The 17,774-nt window shown below is 39.2% G+C and overlaps 2 long non-coding RNA genes across 2 annotated transcripts in view; one reads left to right on the top strand and one right to left on the bottom strand.

Annotated features, from left to right (window-relative positions):
* LOC132396656 (uncharacterized) overlaps nucleotides 1-17,774 on the bottom strand; it is a 201,406-nt gene that overhangs the window by 28,961 nt on the left and 154,671 nt on the right. The window lies entirely within an intron of this gene.
* The window catches only part of LOC132396657 (uncharacterized), a 103,169-nt gene continuing 93,587 nt past the window's right edge, over nucleotides 8,193-17,774 (top strand). The window contains exon 1 of the long non-coding RNA XR_009513065.1: nucleotides 8,193-8,264. This is a non-coding gene — a long non-coding RNA (uncharacterized LOC132396657). The remainder of the gene's footprint in view (nucleotides 8,265-17,774) is intronic.

Here is a 17,774-nt window from a genome sequence, read left to right as displayed (position 1 = left end):
TTATTGGGTAATGTTCAGTAACCTAACTATTCGTGACTAGCTTCATGCTGTCCAGAATTTTAGTGGCAGTTGTCAGGTCACCTTGATGGGGATAGTTGCTGAGTTTTATTTTACTGTGATGAAATATGTGTAAATGATCTATTCTTGATACAGTGATATAAAATGGCTAATTGTTACATCCCATGGTGAATGTGTGGCATGAGTTCTTTTTGTATTTTGAGAGCAAATACTAAAATATTTCATTTTTTATTACTGTGGATGCCTTGCAGGAAATTGCAACTGTTACCTCTTGTGAAATATATTCTGCCCTTCATTTGTAAATGAGCTAACATCATTACTTGCTCAGGTGGGCTGCGTAATTAAGAAATCTTTTTGTCATCTAATGTTAAAATTCACTTGAGGGGACAAGTAAGATAAAAGCAAGGATATGGTGATGCGCTGCCTTCTCGAACCGCAGCAGTCCCAGAGATATAGGCACACCCACAGTGCTGTTAGGGAGGGAATTCCATGATTTTGACCTAGAGACAATGAAGGAATGGCAGTATGTTTCCAAGTCAGCATGGTGAGTGACTTGGAGGGGAATTTCCAAGTGGTGGTGTTCCCAAATATCTGCTGTTCTCATCCTTCTAGATGGTAGTGGTCGTGGGTCTGGAAGGTGCTGCATTAGGAACTTTGGTGTGTTGTTGCAGTGCGTCTTGTAGATAGCAAACACTGCTGCAAGTGGAAGTGCTACCAATCAAGTAGGCTGTCTTATACTAGATAGTGTCAAGCTTCTTGAGTGTTGATGGAGCTGCATTCACCCAGGTGAGTGGTGAGTATTCCATTGCACTCCTTACCTGAGCCTTGTAGAAGGTGGACAGGCTTTGGGGATTCAGGAGGTGAGTTACACACCACAGGATTCCTAGCTTTGACCTGTTCTGGTAGTCATGGTGGATAGACCAGTTGAGTTTCTTGTCAATGGTAAACCCCAGAATGTTGATAGTAGGGGATTTGGTGATGGTGATGCCACTGAATGTCGAGTTGACTGGATGTTTCCAATAATGGGAGATTCTAGGATCAGAGGGCACAGAATATGAGGATATCCCTTTATAACAGAGAAGAGGAGGCATTTCTTTAGCCAGATGTTGGTGAATCTGTGGTATTTATTGCACTGATGGCTGTGGAGACCAAGTCATTGGGTATTTTTAAGGAGGTGGTTGATTGGTTCTTGATTAATAAAGGTGTCAAAGGTTATGAGAGAATGGGGCTCAGAGGGAAAATAAATCACCCATGATTGAAAGGTGGAGCAGACAAGATAGGCTGAATGGCCTAATATTGCTCCCATGTCTTATGGCCAATCATTTTCAGGCATTTGTCTTTCCTGGACCACCTTTGCAAAATATGTTGTTGTTGGAACATTAAGCAGAAAGAGAATTAACAATTAGTGATTTCTACTGGGTCACTTGGCCTCTATCTTGACCTGTGTTAATGAAGTAAGCAACGGTTCAATGTTAATAGGTAAATAGACCTAGCATCGGATCCTGGACATTTAAATCTCAAATAAGATGTCAAATCATAATTTTAATTACAAAACCTTACCAAGTCTACTCACCCTCAACTGGAAGAATAATAAAGTCTATTTATTTGCAAAGCTGCATTTTCTTATATTAATTATTGCAGTGAGTGTAGAATCAGAACCAGAATCAGGTTTAATGTCAGTGACGTGAGTTGTGAAATTTGTTGTATTTTGGCAGGAGTTCAGTGCAGGCATAATGAAATTGCTATAGGTTACAATTGAAACATAGTGTAAAAGGGGATTAGTGTGGTAGTGAGTTCATGGATTGTTTAGAAATCTAATGACAGAGGGGAAGAAACTTTCTAAAACATTGAGTGTGGGTCTTCATTGAAGCAAATTAATATACAGTAAAGCTGGCTTTAAGAATGGGCACCTACCAGAGAACTGACTTGGATTGTGATTGTTCATTAATGGCCTTTCTCACTTTTTACTTCCAGTACTTCAGAGCCATTGAAACCTAACAGCTGAAGGTTGGAATTGATCTCATTACCTGAGAGGGTTGTTCAGATATCAGTTCAACTTAAATATACAGGTTTACAAGGATTACTCATGTTTATATGTTCCTTTGTTTTATGTCAGGAAATCAATAGGTGTGGTGTCTAAATCTCTGTGTTGTGTCTGTGTCTAAATAGGCTTTTCTAGGTCAGATTGGGAAGCACCAGTACAGCTCGGGGGCTACTTGAATCCTTTCTCATACTTTAGCTCTTTTAGTTTAGTCCTTATATCTGGATGTGCATTGTCATTAACCTGTGGAGTTATAGAAGCAGGCAAAAGAGAATGTAGATGCTGGAATCAAGATCAAAATTTGAAATGCCAGCTCTCCTCTCACTCCTTCCCTTCTCTGCATCTCCCTATTACCTCCCTCTCCAGTCTCTTCTCCTTCCCATTCTCCCAAAGTCTACTCTCCTCTCCTATCAGATTCCTTCTTCTTCAGCCCTTTTAAGTTTTCCAACTATCACTTCCCAGCTTCTCATTTGATCCCTTTTCCTCACCCACCCACTTTCTCTCTTACCTCCCAGCTTGAACCCCTTCCTCTCCCCACCTTCTTATTCGGGCTTCTTCTACCTTCCTTTCCAGTCCTGGTGAAGGGTCTCATTCTGAAACATCAATTGTTTATTCCCTTCCACAGATTCTGCCTGACACATTGAGTTCCTCCAGCATTTTTGTGTGTTTCTCAAGATTTCCAGCATGTGCGGAATCTCTTGTGTCAGAACGATGGAAGTATTTCATTGGTCAAGAACCATCCATGACAGCAAATCTAATAAAATGCTTCCCTGCTCAATTTTTATAGGTACAAACTAAATTCGAACTCTAAGACTTCTCAGTAAGAAGAGACATGTCCCTTCTTCAGACCTATTCTCATTTTCTTTTACTTAAAATACCAACAGTGAAAAATGGAAAAAAATAGCAGCAGTCAACAGAATAGAGGCAAACCAGCAAGAATCATAGAAAGGGATTGAAAGAGTCTCTATGTGAAAAGGTAGAGAGTAACATTAGTTCTTCAGAAGCATGAAATGGAGAATGAGGAAGAGGATGACATGTTAAAACAAATGGTTTGTAGGTTCTTGCGGTGGCAGACACTAAAAATAGTAAGAAAAGTTGGACAAAAAAGGGAGGAGCTTGAATCATTTATCACTGGAGCAAAAGCAGCAGCTGAATTAATGGGATTAAAGAATGAAAAATCTTCCTGGATCTGACAGCTTGCATCCCTGGGCTCTGAATACAACTAACAGGTGTAGTGAATGTGATCTTTCAGAATTCTCTAGATTTTCGAAGGGTCCCAGTAGATTGGAATGTAAATATTAATGTAAATAAATATAAAACATTTATTGAAGACAGAAGACAGGAAGATATAGACCAGTTAAATCTATATTCTGAAGAAAGTTCAGAAAATTCATAATTTGTCAGAGTATAAGTGTCCTTAAGAAATGGAAATTGTCTTTGATAATTTATCAGAGTTCTTCAAGGATGTAATGGGTTGGGTAGATAAGGACTATTTGCATTTTCAAAAGGTGTTTGATAAGATGTCTACTTAACATTAGGAATCATGGTACCCAGGGTATTACTATCATTATGGATAAAGGATTGGTTAGCAGATGGAAAATGGAGGTTTGATAAATGGGTCGTTTTATGTTGGTGAGCTGTAACCAGTTGGGTGTTATACTGTAGGTTTCAATGGTGGGGATTCAGCATTTTACAATTTATGTTAATGATTTGAAGGTATAATATACTTTAACTCTACACAAGTCAATAGTATAAAGAAAGGTAGAATAGCTTACATCTAATAAATGGCCTTCTGTATTTGTTTCTAATGTTCTCATGTTCTATTTATTATTTAGTCTCACATATCTTCCCTTTATCATGGGCCAGTCACAATATAAATGTCCTTCCCCCTTCCTTCTTTAAATCTTAGCATTTTCAATATCTTAAAACCCACCCATAACTTTACTGATTCTGACAAATGGCTACTGACCTGGAACATTCATTCCACTACTTTTTCTGGAGACATTCCTCATCTACTAGTATTTTCAGGCAAGTAGAGTCTCTTAAGAATGAGAATCAAAGCCATAGCAAATAAAATTCTAGCATTTTTCAGTTTATAAATGGCCATGGCTTGTTCCTTATTCTTACAAGTCCCTACAGATTCTTTTTAGTGGATTTGTGACATCAGTGATAGTTTGTGCTCACTGGTATAGATAATAGTTTGCAGTATATTACTAGATTTGTAGTGGCAAGGCATATTCCTTATAAAGAAATGGCTTTAATGATGGATTAATGATGGTTATTTTGTTGTACTACTTTATTTAGATGTACTCTTTCTAAGGTATATGAAGATCTTCCACAGATAATATCAGCATATAGAGCAATACAAAATGGATAAAGGCCTTTTGACACATTACGTCTGAGCCAACCAGCAAGCACTCACATGCAGTCCCTTTTTTATTTTCATCACTAAACAATAGCCCTAACATGTCTTGGCATAATTGAGCCTTGTAAAATAATTGAAAGAGAGGACAGGGAATGTCCATCTCTCCACTCATTCTCTCCTCTTACTTCCCGAGTCCAATAACTTATTTTATCTCCCAGCCCAGGCCGATCATCCTATTCCTGTGCTTGCAGCTGCACAGACTGAGCCCTGCTGACACCATGAAGGCCTCTTCCAAAAGTCCTTTGTGGCCTGCTGGCTCTTGTATAGGACGGTACAGCTCAGGTCACGTCCTTTGACTCATGACCTCTGCATCGAACATGATGCCAAATTAACCTGATTTTTTTCTGCATGCACACGATCCTTATCCCTTCATTCATGGTATATTCATGTATCTATGCAAAAGCCCCCTAAACACTACTCTAGTATCGGCTTCCACCACTGCCCCGGCAGCTCATTCCAGGCACCCACTGCTCTTTGTGTAAAATAGCTCTCTCCTCCTCTCTTCAAATGCACGTCATTTAGTATTCTGGCATCCTCCTTCTTTTTTTCCCATCCTGAAGAAGGGTCTCAGTACGAACATCGACTGTTTATTCATTTCTATAGAAGTTGCCTGACCTGTTGAGTTCTGCTAGCATTTTGTGTGTGCTTCTCTAGTGTTTGACATTTTGACACTGTTAAAATGATCCTGACCATCCACTATATCTGCGTCTCTCATACTTTTATAAACTTCTATTAGGTCTTGAAAACAACCCATGGTTGTCCATCCTCTCCAAATAGATCATACCCTCTAATCCAGGCAACATCCTGGTAAACCTCTTCATTACTCTTTCTAAAGCCTCCACATCCTTCCAGCAATGGGCCGACCAAAACTATACACAACTGGTCTCATTATATAGATCAGTATATTCACTACAAACCTGGATAGTAAAGATGGGAGCAAGGAAAGCTTTGGAATAAAAACTTGGCCTGCATCTCAGATGACTACAAACTGATCCTTCTGGGTTATTAAGTATGACCCTGGAAAGCTTCAATTGGCAAGGAAAGAATAGGGAAAAATAACTCTTAGTGTCCTCCTGATGAAATACTTGGGCAAACTTGTCCAAGGAAACAATGTGTTCATCACAGAAACAAATGCATGCCTTCACAGTAACACCTTGATCCAAACAGATACCTGTTAAACTAAGTTAACTTTCAAGCAAGAAATCATGTGCATATCCATTTCAACTCTGCCGATGATAGGTGTTGCTGACTGCCAAGATGACCACAAACTAATTGGTTATTTCCATCAACCTGGCCATTATATAACAGAAAAATTAATGTTGAAGGTCCCTGCAAAGGCAGCTCTTCTCAGACAATATCTGACAGACAACCTAACAATGTACAACCAATAGGAATCAGAGTGCCCACGTATTAGCATTTGTGAAGAGATTTATGACTTTATCACCAGAAAACATTAGGGCCAGTTTGCTGAGGATGTCATGGAGATCTAGGAAATGACTAACCACAAACACAAGGTATTCACAGCTCAATGCTTTCTGTTCAACAATTTCAACAATTTCAACAAATAGCTGATAGCTACTTACAGGATTGTTTAGCAGTGCAAGGACCATCTGGGGGTCAAAGTCCAAATGAAATATCATGCCAATAGTGGCAGAGAGTTTGTCAAGGACATAGATGGCCTCAGTATTGCTGTGGCCATTCTACATTTGCCACATGAAAACACAGGCCTGGCATCAGACTCCTAAATCAGGAATTCTGAGCTCTGTCACAGCAAGAGATTTGCAAAGATAAAAAGAAGATGCTTTCATGAAAAAAAGTGTGCAACACACTTACCAGATTCAGTTACAGTTATTACCCCTCAACCATCAAACTCTTGAACTAAAGGGGATAACTTCAGTCAGCTTCACTTGCTCCATCATTGAAATGTTCTCACAACCAATGGACTCACTTTCCAGGACTCTTCATCTCATGTTCTTGATATTCATTTATTATTATTTCCTCTTTTTGTATTTGCAAAGTTTGTTGTCTTCTGCATTCTGATTCAATACTCTAGTTGGGCAGTCTTTCATTGATTTTGTTGTGGTTTTTATTCTATTATGGATTATTGAGTCTGCCTACAAGAAAATGAATCTCAGGGTTGTATATGGTGCCATATATGTACTTCGATAATAAAATTTACTTTGAACTTTAACTGACTGGAATCCCCAAGCTATGACCAAAATGGAGAAGAGATTTGTGGAAGAAATAGTTTGTGAGTCTCTCTGATAGGAGCACATTGAGGTTTACAAAACAGGAGAATGGTGAAGCCTCTGCATTTCCCCTCCTGACAGGCACACACCATGCCCTACACCTTCCTGCCCTACCAAGGAAAGCACCTGACGACCCACTGTGTCAAAAGGTTCAGCACTGGAGTGGAAGCAAGTGGGTTATTATTATAATTGGGTTATTATTGACACATTACAGTTTATTTGACATGTCACCCATACAGTTCATTTTGTTACAGTGTATTAAGCTAGTAGAAGGGGAAACAGCAGAATCTGAGATTCAGTGTTACAGACAAAGTGTAGTGTAGCTAGGCAATAAGGTAGACTGTGAAGTCAACCTTATCACAAAAGAGTTCTGTACAATATAGTGAGACAGAAACTGTCATTGTGTCTGGTAGTATGTATTTCAGGCTTTTGTATCTTCAGTCAATGGCTGAAGGGTCTCTGGTTATCTTAGCTGCTTTATCAAGGCACGGGAAGTGTGAATAGAGTCACTAGAGGCGGCTGGTTTCTGTGATGTGCTTAGTTGAGTCCATAACTCTCACGGACTCAATAGCAGGTATATGAATAACATTTAAAAGTAACTTGAACAAGTACATTAATAGGAAATGTTTAGTAGGGCTTGGACCAAATAGGAAATTGGCACTAGCCTGGACTGGCATCTTGGTCAGCATGGACTGGTTGGGCCGAAGGGCCTAGTTCCATGCTGTATTACGGCCCTCTGACATTCAGGTTAATGTCCAGCATTCAACTAGTTAGCCTTACTTGATGCTAATTCTTTTGTGTGCTGTTAATGGCAATTCAGCTAATGAGGTCTTTCATGAGTATCTCTTCTGTGACAGAGTTGACATTTATCATACAGTTAAAAAATGGATTAGTTAATAATGTAGTTGCATTGCCCAGTACAGTAAATCACTTCCTTAATGCATTATGTCATTCTCATCTGCTTTGCTTTAATGCTGATTACCACAGAATTGGGGCAGCAAGAGAGCACAGCTCATTGGTTAATCAGCAGACTAAGCTTATGCTTTTAATAGCATTCTATGTTCAGGCCCGAAACGAAGCTGGATACTGTTCATATTTCAGGGCCGGACATCTTTGGCTCCGAGTTCATCTGGGGGATGCGAACTTGCGTCTTTGAATCGTCCAGGCAAACTAAGTACTTAGTTAAGCGATATTTCCCTCACTCTTTCCCCGGGAAAGGAGCTGAAGCTTAAGGGCAGAAAAATCCATGCATTCTCACCGAGCCACAGTACCAGCCAATCAGATAGTCTGGCAGCCTGTCATGTTCCCAGACACAATGTGGAGGGAGACGAGCACACTTACAAAGGCTCAGCGCACATGAACACCGCATACGAGCTGTAAATACTGCGGGCACTCTTGGTATTGCCTTGTCACAGGGAATAGCTGATAGGCCAGCGGTTTTGGTCAGTGAGCACTCTCACACCGCCCAAAACTCCACACGATATCCACTTGCACATCTGCAGTGCTCAATGCAGGGCATCCTCATTTGAAGGTAAATTATTCTGTCACTTTTAATTATGCATTAATTTCTCTGTTCTGAGACGTGCATACATCAGGAAATTTTGTTTGATGTTGTAGAATTAATAGTGCTTGGTACAGTGGAACAAAGGAACTTTATCGCGATCTTAATACAGGAGCAATATTGTTAAGGGTGCGTGTTAATATTTAACAGGATAACTTGTTTCTTTTTAATCAACCTTATCTTAGTAAAGACAGTACACTTTGATCAACTAAAAAACAACTATTGACTTCCAACAACGGCAAACACGCCTCCGGCAATTGTCATTTGAAAATGACTGCTGCTTTTATTTTGGAGAACAAAAATTTCGTTGTTTCCATTTACTGAAGAATTTATCTTTCTGTTGGCTAATGCTGACTCGACCTGCTGTTACTTTGTTGGGACCCAGTCACTGGCACATGCTTCACTATGATCTGATAAGGATGAAATGTGCTGGTAATGGGGGTGAGAACAAGTTGAAATAAATGGATTGCGAGGAGGTTCTTTGTGCTCAGTGCCTTTGGGGGGCTGGCATCAAGCACACCCGGCATTTGTTTAAAGTGGCATGTACCAGCAGGTGATCGGAAAAATCTGACAGTAGCCCTCACGCTATTGCCAGCTGTTTCTATGGTAACCGCAGCGATGTGATAACGCGGGAGCTGTCACCTTCAAGACGGGAGAAACCCTGGTGCTCAGAGTAGAAGAATGGAGGGCTCTTGGTCCGTTTTATTGTTACCAATCCGTGGTTGTTTTTAAAGTAATCCTGACAGCGTTTAACGGATGATTAAACTAAAGAACTTGAAATTCAGTCCGGGCGGGGGAAGATTAATGTAAATCAATAATAAATGTGATTTTTGTAACACTACCATGGGAATTTCTTCAATATACTGGGAAGTATCTATATTGAATAGAATGCCTGCAGTTATACATATTTTTGAAATATTTAATTCGACTCTACTGAGTAACGAAGTTTAAAGGTTCATTTATTATCAAAACATTTATCCTTATACAACTCTGAAATTTGTATTCTCCAGATAGCCATGAAAGAAAGAAAGATCATGAAAGTCATTCAGAGAGAAACATCACTCCCCCCCCATACCAAAAAAGAACATTCCAGTCATCAATACCCTCAAAACCCCACACAAAACAGAAAAGGAACATCAATCCACCAAATAAACAACCCCTCCCAGCTCAAAAAATTAACAGAGCATCAACCCTCAAACACCCTCCCCTCGCACTACAAAACAGAAAAGGCACAGGTGATAAAACACCACAGAATATAAAAACCACAAGTCTGAAAATAGTCCAGAGTCCATGAACGCAATAGTCCAATCCATTATCACAGAACCATCCTCCACAATCACCGACATTGATGGAAATTCTAAAATATGGTGGATATTACGCTTAAAGTGGCACTTAAAATTTGTAGGCACAAGCAATTCTGCGGATGCTGGAAATCCAGAGTAACACACACACACAAAATGCTGGAGGAACACAGCAGATCAGGCAGCATCAATGGAAAGGAATAAAGAGTGAATGTTTTAGGATGAGACCCTTGATCAGTACTGAGAATTTCTTTCTTCCTAAGACATTTTAAACAGGGAAACTTTTTGTGTTGATGCTTTGGGCCAAGACCTTACTTCAGAATTAGAAAGTAAGTGGGAAGAAGCTAAAAGCCTAAACATTTGTAATCTTTCACTTATCCATCTGTTTAAGGTGGGAAATGATTTGAGTTGGTCTGTTGTTTAGTCCTATTTTATTTCATGAGTTTTGCCTGGAAATTACTAAATAGTGGACGACACTAAGTTTGATAAGTTTCTATGGTAGTGTTTTTCTCATTTTGATAACTGGTTTCCTTTGAGCTCAGTGTGGCTAAGTCTTATGGTTTGTTTAGCATCAGTAAAAAAGAGACTTTGGCCAGCACATTCATCATTTCCGTTACATTTGAAAGATAGGAGAAGCTGATTGTCTGATAAAATTCAGGACAAATAGCAAATTTAAATCCCTTTGTTCTTTTCGAAGGCAGCTATACTTATCTACCAGAAGGTCAGAGTTGTGCTGTCATCTTTGATATCAGTTAATAGCCAGCTAATAGAGAGCTTGGGATGATTTGAACACATCCTTGAAGGCTATATTCCTACAATTGTATTGGTATGATGACGTTCATCATGTATGTTGGTAGTACTCAGATCTTTCTTCAATGGTTCTGATTTGTCATGTTACCTGTCTGATATTCTATATTGTATGACCAAATCTTTGAGCAATGAAATATTGGGAAGACCAATACCCCTGGGAATTAATCCATCTTCTGTCTGCTCTAAACACTTGGTTTTGCAAGCTGTGTACATTCACTTTTTGGTACCATTAGCATTTCAAAGTGAGCTTTTCATGGATATTTTACTGTACAGCATATACAGTGTAAGGTATATTATACCATAAACCTTATGTATGGATAGTCTCAGGTCCCTGCTACAGTCTTAGTTGGTTATCTCATAGCTCCTTCTCACTTGCTGTCTTCCCTGTAAGGCTTACACAAGCACTCTCAAATTTGCCATTCTATTTAACCCTGGGCTGAACTTCTGAACCCATATCTCTCCTACATCAAGACTGTCTACTTTTACCTCTGTAATGTCTCCCACGCCTGCTGCTGAAACTGTCAATCATGCATTTCTTGCCTCCAGTGGATTATTTTTGTGTTTTCTTGGTCAGCTTCAGCATCACTCCACCAGTTTTGCATTGCTTATAAATGCAAATGCAGCCACAACTCTGCTGTTTGTATTCTAAAGTGAAATGTATCACTGTTAATGTGTCACAGCTTCAGTCATAAAACTATAGAGGTACCAGGTCCAGCAAAAGCTCATTTTCAGGCATCATCAGTCTCAGTAATTCTCTCAATTCCCAGCAATATTCATTTGGTAGAATTCAAAGGCATAGAAAAGTTGAAATTTGGTTTCTGATGCTAAATGTCTGCTGCAGTATAATTAAAAAAAAATTTAGTGACACAATGCAGAACAGGGCCTTCTGTCTCAATGAGCTGCACTGCCCAGCAACCCACCTATTTAACCCAAACCGAATCACAGGATAATTTACAATAACTAATTAACCTTCTCACTGGTATACTGTGACTGTGGGAGGAAACGGAAACACCCAGAAGAAACCCATGCGTTCACAGGGAGGATGGACAAACTCCTTTCAGACGCTGGAATTGAACTCCAAACTGCGGTGTCCCGAGCTGTAATAGTGTTGTATTAGCTGCTGTGCCACCCTGGTGCCCACTGAAGTTGGTGACTGTTGAATTGGAGGAGGGTGGGCGTTGCCAACAGGATTGCGGGAAGTACAGATGTGGTGAATGCTCCTCCATCCATTTAGTACTGGGGACTAAAACTGAATTTCTTCTTGAAGGTTTTCATCCTTTCTTCTCAAAATACTTCTGATGTTTCGGGCACCTCAAGCCCTAATTGACATTATCATTGAATCTTTCAAGCTAAAGGGAGTGAAATGGTGAATTTAAGATGTTACTTTATTCAATTTTTATTTCCAGTTGTCTTGAAATTTTGGATTTTTATCATAACTTGGCTAAATTGTAGTGTTTAGGAAAACCTTACATATGTGCATTGATTTTATTTTAATTTTCCCTGAGAATGAGTAACAAGGAAAAAACATATACATGGCAGTTGACTTGCCAACTATGTTTACACAAACACCAGAATTTTATCCTCTCCCTCAGTGCAGCCACATCACTGCACTGCACGTATGGAAACAAAGGTGATTGACTAGAAATTACATTCTTTCAGCCCAATTCATGGCTGACATGATTTTATTGCTTACTGCTTTTTGTTTGAAAAAGTAGATCTGAGGGTTTTAAAATGTTTTGTTTTAAAACCTAAAATTGTGCGAGCTGTGATTTTAGATAATTGAAAATAAAGACTTTTTAAAAAATAACAGTTTGTCTTAGATATTTAGTGTTTTTTATAGACAATAGAAACTACCAAACATAGGGTTAATAAATAATATTTTGATAATGCCCTCACCCTCCGTATGAAAGAAATAAATTAGCATTTGTCAATTATATGATATGTCACATGGGTGTAATTTCACTGAGCTACATTATCGAGCTATAATACAGTTCGGAGCTGAATCTCTGCATTACATTAATGCAGAGCCCTTGTCCTGATTTCCCTTTTATCATTCAAATTTAAATGTGTGGTAATTGTGGCACTTTGTATGAAAGATGTGGGTACTGCATAGTAATGGCTTCATTTCTGCAATTTTCAGAGCAAATTATGGTGAAATCAAACAGTTCCGAAAATGACTGGCAGATAGCTCCTGAAAGAGAAATGCAGGCCTTCAGTTTTACTGTCCTATGTGTGGCCAGTTTGTTTGAAGAGATGGTCTTTCCCTGGCCATTATAAATAACTGAATACCATGGTGGATTGAAGTTTTAAAACATTATATTAAAACAGGTTAAGCAGTCAAAGTTCAGAGTACATACAGCAAATGGCTCAACATACAACCCTGAGATTCTTTTCCTACGGGCACTCAGCAAATCTACAGAATAGTAACTATAACAGGATCAATGAAAGATCAAGTAAAGCATAAAAGACAACAAAATGTACAAATGCAAATATAAATAAACGGCATTAAATAACAAGGACATGAAATATCAAGATAAAGAGTTCTTGAAGTGAGATCATTGGTTGTGGGAACGTCTTAACAGATGAGTGTAGTTATCCTCTTTTGTTCAGGAGCCTGATGGTTCAGGGGTAGGAACTGTTCTCTTCACATTTCTTAATTAATTCCTGGAATTGCAGGCCAGGAGAGTTCAGGGAGAGTTGTAGATTGTCAGGAGAAGGGGTGTAGGAATTTTGGAGATGAGTTTAATGGGAAAAGCAGGAGATGGATACATATTTCACTCGGCTATAGTCTCAGATTGTAAGTAGTCTTTTCAGTTGTCATGGGAATACCCATCAAGTGCCTCAGTGTAACCCAAGCTTTCCAAAGGAGGGTTTCATACAGAATGATGCACAGTATTATAACTCACGACAGTGTCTGGGCAAACTTTCCTGATGACATGAAACATCCCAGATGTTCCAAGATTCATACATGAAAAAAATTACTATTCAATTGCATCAATTTTATATATTCAAACGGAAGGCAAGATTATAGGAGAAATTTCTATAGACAAAGGTTGCAAAACTTTTCACTTTTCTTTCCCAGTGGTGTATGGATGATTATTGAAGGGTTTGGAACTTTTAAATGAATCAGAGGATCCAGGGAACTAGAGAGAAACTACAGGATACTCTGGGATCAGATTGAACAGTGGGTTAGACTCAGGAAGAAGTACAACCTATTTCTGCTCCCACTTGTATTAGCATGAATTGGGCTCATTATTGTCACGTGTACTGAGATATAGAGAAAAACAATTTTGCATGCCATCCACAGAGATCATTTCATCACATCACATCAGTGAGCAAGGGAGAAGCAGTAACAAAATGCAGAGTGAAGTGTTGATACAAGGAAGTGCAGAGTAGGCACAAAATAAGATGCAAAGCCACACCAAGGTAGATTGAGGTCAAGAGCCCATCTCTAGACTGTTCAATAGTAGGCAGATACTATTGCTGAATATTGGTACAGGTTGATCACCCCTTATCCAAAAATCTGAAAACCTCTGAAATATGAAATTTCTTTTAAGCACTGACATGACGGTACAAATGAAAAATTCCACAAGGTACTGGGTAGGCTGCGCAGATTTCTGTGCACCACGGATTATTTTGAGAAGTGAACTCACAAAATGTATTTTTGCATGAAATCTGAACTTCATCTCCATTATTGAGTAAAAATAAAATGCTACCAGTTTTCATTACACTTACCTGTAATTAAATTCAATCTTTCATTTTTATACCTTACATAAGCCTAAAAAAAGTAAAATACAAATATCATATACTGTAACCAGACTGAAAGCCTGCTGCTTGTTATTGTTGATTCAGGTATGATTCAGTTATTCTCTCAATGCTGTGTGCTGCTTTTGTTGCCCGGCATATATTGTGTTTTCATTATATTAATGGTATGTAATAATTTTTACTGTTCAGTAAATATGTGTGATGAAAAAGTGTAAGATAATGACTGCTAACAACAGCACATAAATTCAGAGTTGGAAACAATGCCTAAATGCACACCTGGACAGCCAAGGTATTGATAGCTTGCCTGGTTCAATGTACTCAATATTGTTTCATGCACAGAATTGTTAAAAATATCATATGAAATTATGTTCAGGTTATAAGCTGTATATGTAAAGTGAATGGATTTCATGTTTAGACTTGGGTCCCATCCCCAAGCTGTCTCATATAGATACGAAATTCGAAATCTGAATTCGAATTCAAAACTTTTGACCCCAAGCATTTTGGATGTAGGGTGCTCAACCTCAATCTGGAGCCATTATTTTCATTGTCATTTTTGATGAGGAGCTTAGTCATAATTTAAAAGCTATCAACTCACGAAATGTACCATTACTGAACTCCTGAACTTCCTTGCTCCGTGATCTGAATAATTGGCTTTGGACCGAATTGACGAGAGGTTACACAAAGGAGTTTAAATATTGAGGAGAGTTAGTAAATCATGAATGTTGCAGCCAAGAAATCAGTCAGATTTGGAATTCTCATGCTGTGTCAAATAGAGTTATTTTGCTCACACTTCGCTGCAGTGCAATTTGATCTCATGATCTCTCCATCTGAGCGACAATATGTTTATTTGTTTGTGATTAAGTGCATTGCTTACCAAATTACTTGTATATTAAATTCCAAAGTGAATATTTATTGTTACTTTGAAATCCATTAATTAAGTAGTAGAGTTTTGTGGGAACTTAAGGTGGGGACGGTACTTGACCTCTCATTGAGAGGTAGAGCATGGTACCAGGCCCTACTGGCCCAATGAGCCCATGCACCCAATTACATCCATCTGACCAATTAACCTACTCATGCATACTTCTTTGGGATGTGGGAGATGATCAGACGACGCAGGAGAAACCCCCGTGGTCATGAGGAAAAGATGCAAAGTCTTTCCAGACAGCAGTGGGAATTACCATCTTTCTCATTATTGCCATCGGGGAGGATGTCTGAAGACCCACACTCAGCAACTTAGGAATAGCTGCTTCCCCCCTCCAATCATATTTCTAAATACAGGTGTCCCCTGCTTTATGAAAGTTCGCTTTACCCCACTTCGCTTTTATGAAAGACCTACATTAGAACCTGTTTTCGCTAACCGAAAGAAATCTGAAGAGGATTTTTGCTTTTACGAAAAAAGGCGCCCGCTTTAAAACTGTGTTTACCCCAAGAAAGGCTACCATGACCATGAAGCCTTGCGTGGGCAGGTGTGTGCGCATGCGTGTACATGCCAATTTGTTTCTACAAATCGGTTTTGGCTAAATCTGCTATTGTGCTGTTATGTGCTATTTGGTATGATTTGGTAGGTTATTTTTTTGGGTATGGGAACGCTCAAAAATTTTTCCCATATAAACTAATGGTAATTGCTTCTTCGCTTTACGCCATTTCAAATTACGAAAGGTTTCATAGGAGCGCTCTCAGATAGCGGGAGGAACCTGTAGTTCATTAACACCACTTAGTTATTCCATTCTCTCACTATTTATTTATTTACTTTGTAATTCAGAGTAATTTTCATCATTGCATTCTAATGCTGCTGCAAAACAACAAATTTCATGATAGAGGTCTGTGATAATAATCTTGATTCCGATCTGATTTTGTGTACTGATATAGAAACAGCAAATTAGCAGAAGTGGGTAGTGCCTTATGATGGTGGTGGTCACAGAAGCTCAGGTAAACATTTCAAATGAAAATAATCTTGGAAGTAGGTTTATTCAAGGAAGTTAAGAGTGAAGTTCCACACCCTTCACTCTTTAAGACTGATACATTTAATACTATACTAACAATTTCCAGCATGCTGGTGGTTGAGCTACTGAAAAACTAGAAAGTGACATGATTTATGTGACAAATAAATAGGAAAAAAATTAGGATAGAAATAAACCACAGAAATTAAAAACACAAAGTCCTGATAAAATAACGTGAATGTGTTTCTCCAAAAGCTGGATCAGACATCAGGTTTAATTTTTGAAACATATTTTTATTTATTGAGATACAGTGTTAAATAGGCCCTTCCAGTCCTTCAAGCTGTGCTGCCCAGCAATCCCAAGGTTTAACCCTAACCTAATCACAGGGCAATTTACAATGGCAAATTAACCTACCAACTGGAACGTCTTTGGACTGTGGGAGGAAACTGGAGCACCCGGAAGAAACCCACATAGTCACCATGGAGAATATACAAACTCTTTACAGGCAGTGCCAGGAACTGAACCTGTGTTGCTGGTACTGTATAGCATTGTGCTAATCACTAGGCTACCATGATATAGGGGTACAGAAGCCAGTTATCTTGGTGCATATGATCTCAAGTTTCTGATGCAGGATGAAATCTTGAGGAAAATATAACTAACTCTAAGATAGTACCAATGTCTTACGTGAAGGACTGGAAATACACTCAAGGCCACCTTATTAGGTACAGTACACCTTCAACCCAGTGTAGTCGTCAGCTGCTGCAGCCCATCCACTTTAAGCTTCGAAGTGTTGTGTGTTCAGACCACTACTGCAATGTGTGGTTATTTGAGTTATTGTCACCTTCTTGTCGGTTTGAATTGGTTTTGCCATTCTCCTCTGACCTCTCTCATTAACAAGGCATTTTCACCCACAGAACTGCCACTCACTGGATGCTCTTGGTTTCTTCTGCACTTTATCTATAAACTCCAGAGCTGGGGTTCCCAACCGTTTTTATGCCATGGGCCAATGCTATTAAGCAAAAGGTCCAGGGACCACAGGTTGGGAGCCCCTTCTCTAGAGACTTTTGTGTGTGAAAATCCCAGGAGATCAGCAGTTTCTGAGATACTCAAAACACCCTGTCTGGGACCAACATTCCTTCCATGGTCAAAGTCACAGAGAAAACCATGGTGTGCAAGATTAAGGAAAACCCCAAGGCATTCTACAGATATGTTAGGAGCAAGAGAATAAGATGTGAGAGAATAGGACCAATCAAGCGTGACAGTGGAAAAGTGTGTATGGAACTGGAGAAGATAGCAGAGGTTCAATGGGGACAGAAGAGGTTCCAGAGGATTGGAGGGTTGCAGATGTTGTTCCATTATTAAAGAAAGGGAGTAGAGATAGCCCAGGAAACTATAGACCGTTGAGTCTTACTTCAGTGGTTGGTAAATTGATGGAGAAGATCCAGAGATGCAGGATTAATGAACATTTGGAGAGGCATAATGTGATCAGGAATAGTCAGCATGGCTCTGTGAAAGGCAGGTCATGCCTTATAAGCCTGATTGAATTTTTTGAGGATGTGGTAGAGTAGTAGATGTACTGTATATGGATTTCAGCAAAGCACTTGATAAGGTACCCCATGCAAGGCTTACTGAGAAAGTAAGGAGGCATGGGACCCAAGGCATGC

Source organism: Hypanus sabinus, chromosome 7 (assembly GCF_030144855.1).
Source record: "Hypanus sabinus isolate sHypSab1 chromosome 7, sHypSab1.hap1, whole genome shotgun sequence".
In the NCBI taxonomy this organism is placed as follows: domain Eukaryota; kingdom Metazoa; phylum Chordata; class Chondrichthyes; order Myliobatiformes; family Dasyatidae; genus Hypanus; species Hypanus sabinus.
This window is presented reverse-complemented; position numbering and strand designations above follow the sequence as displayed.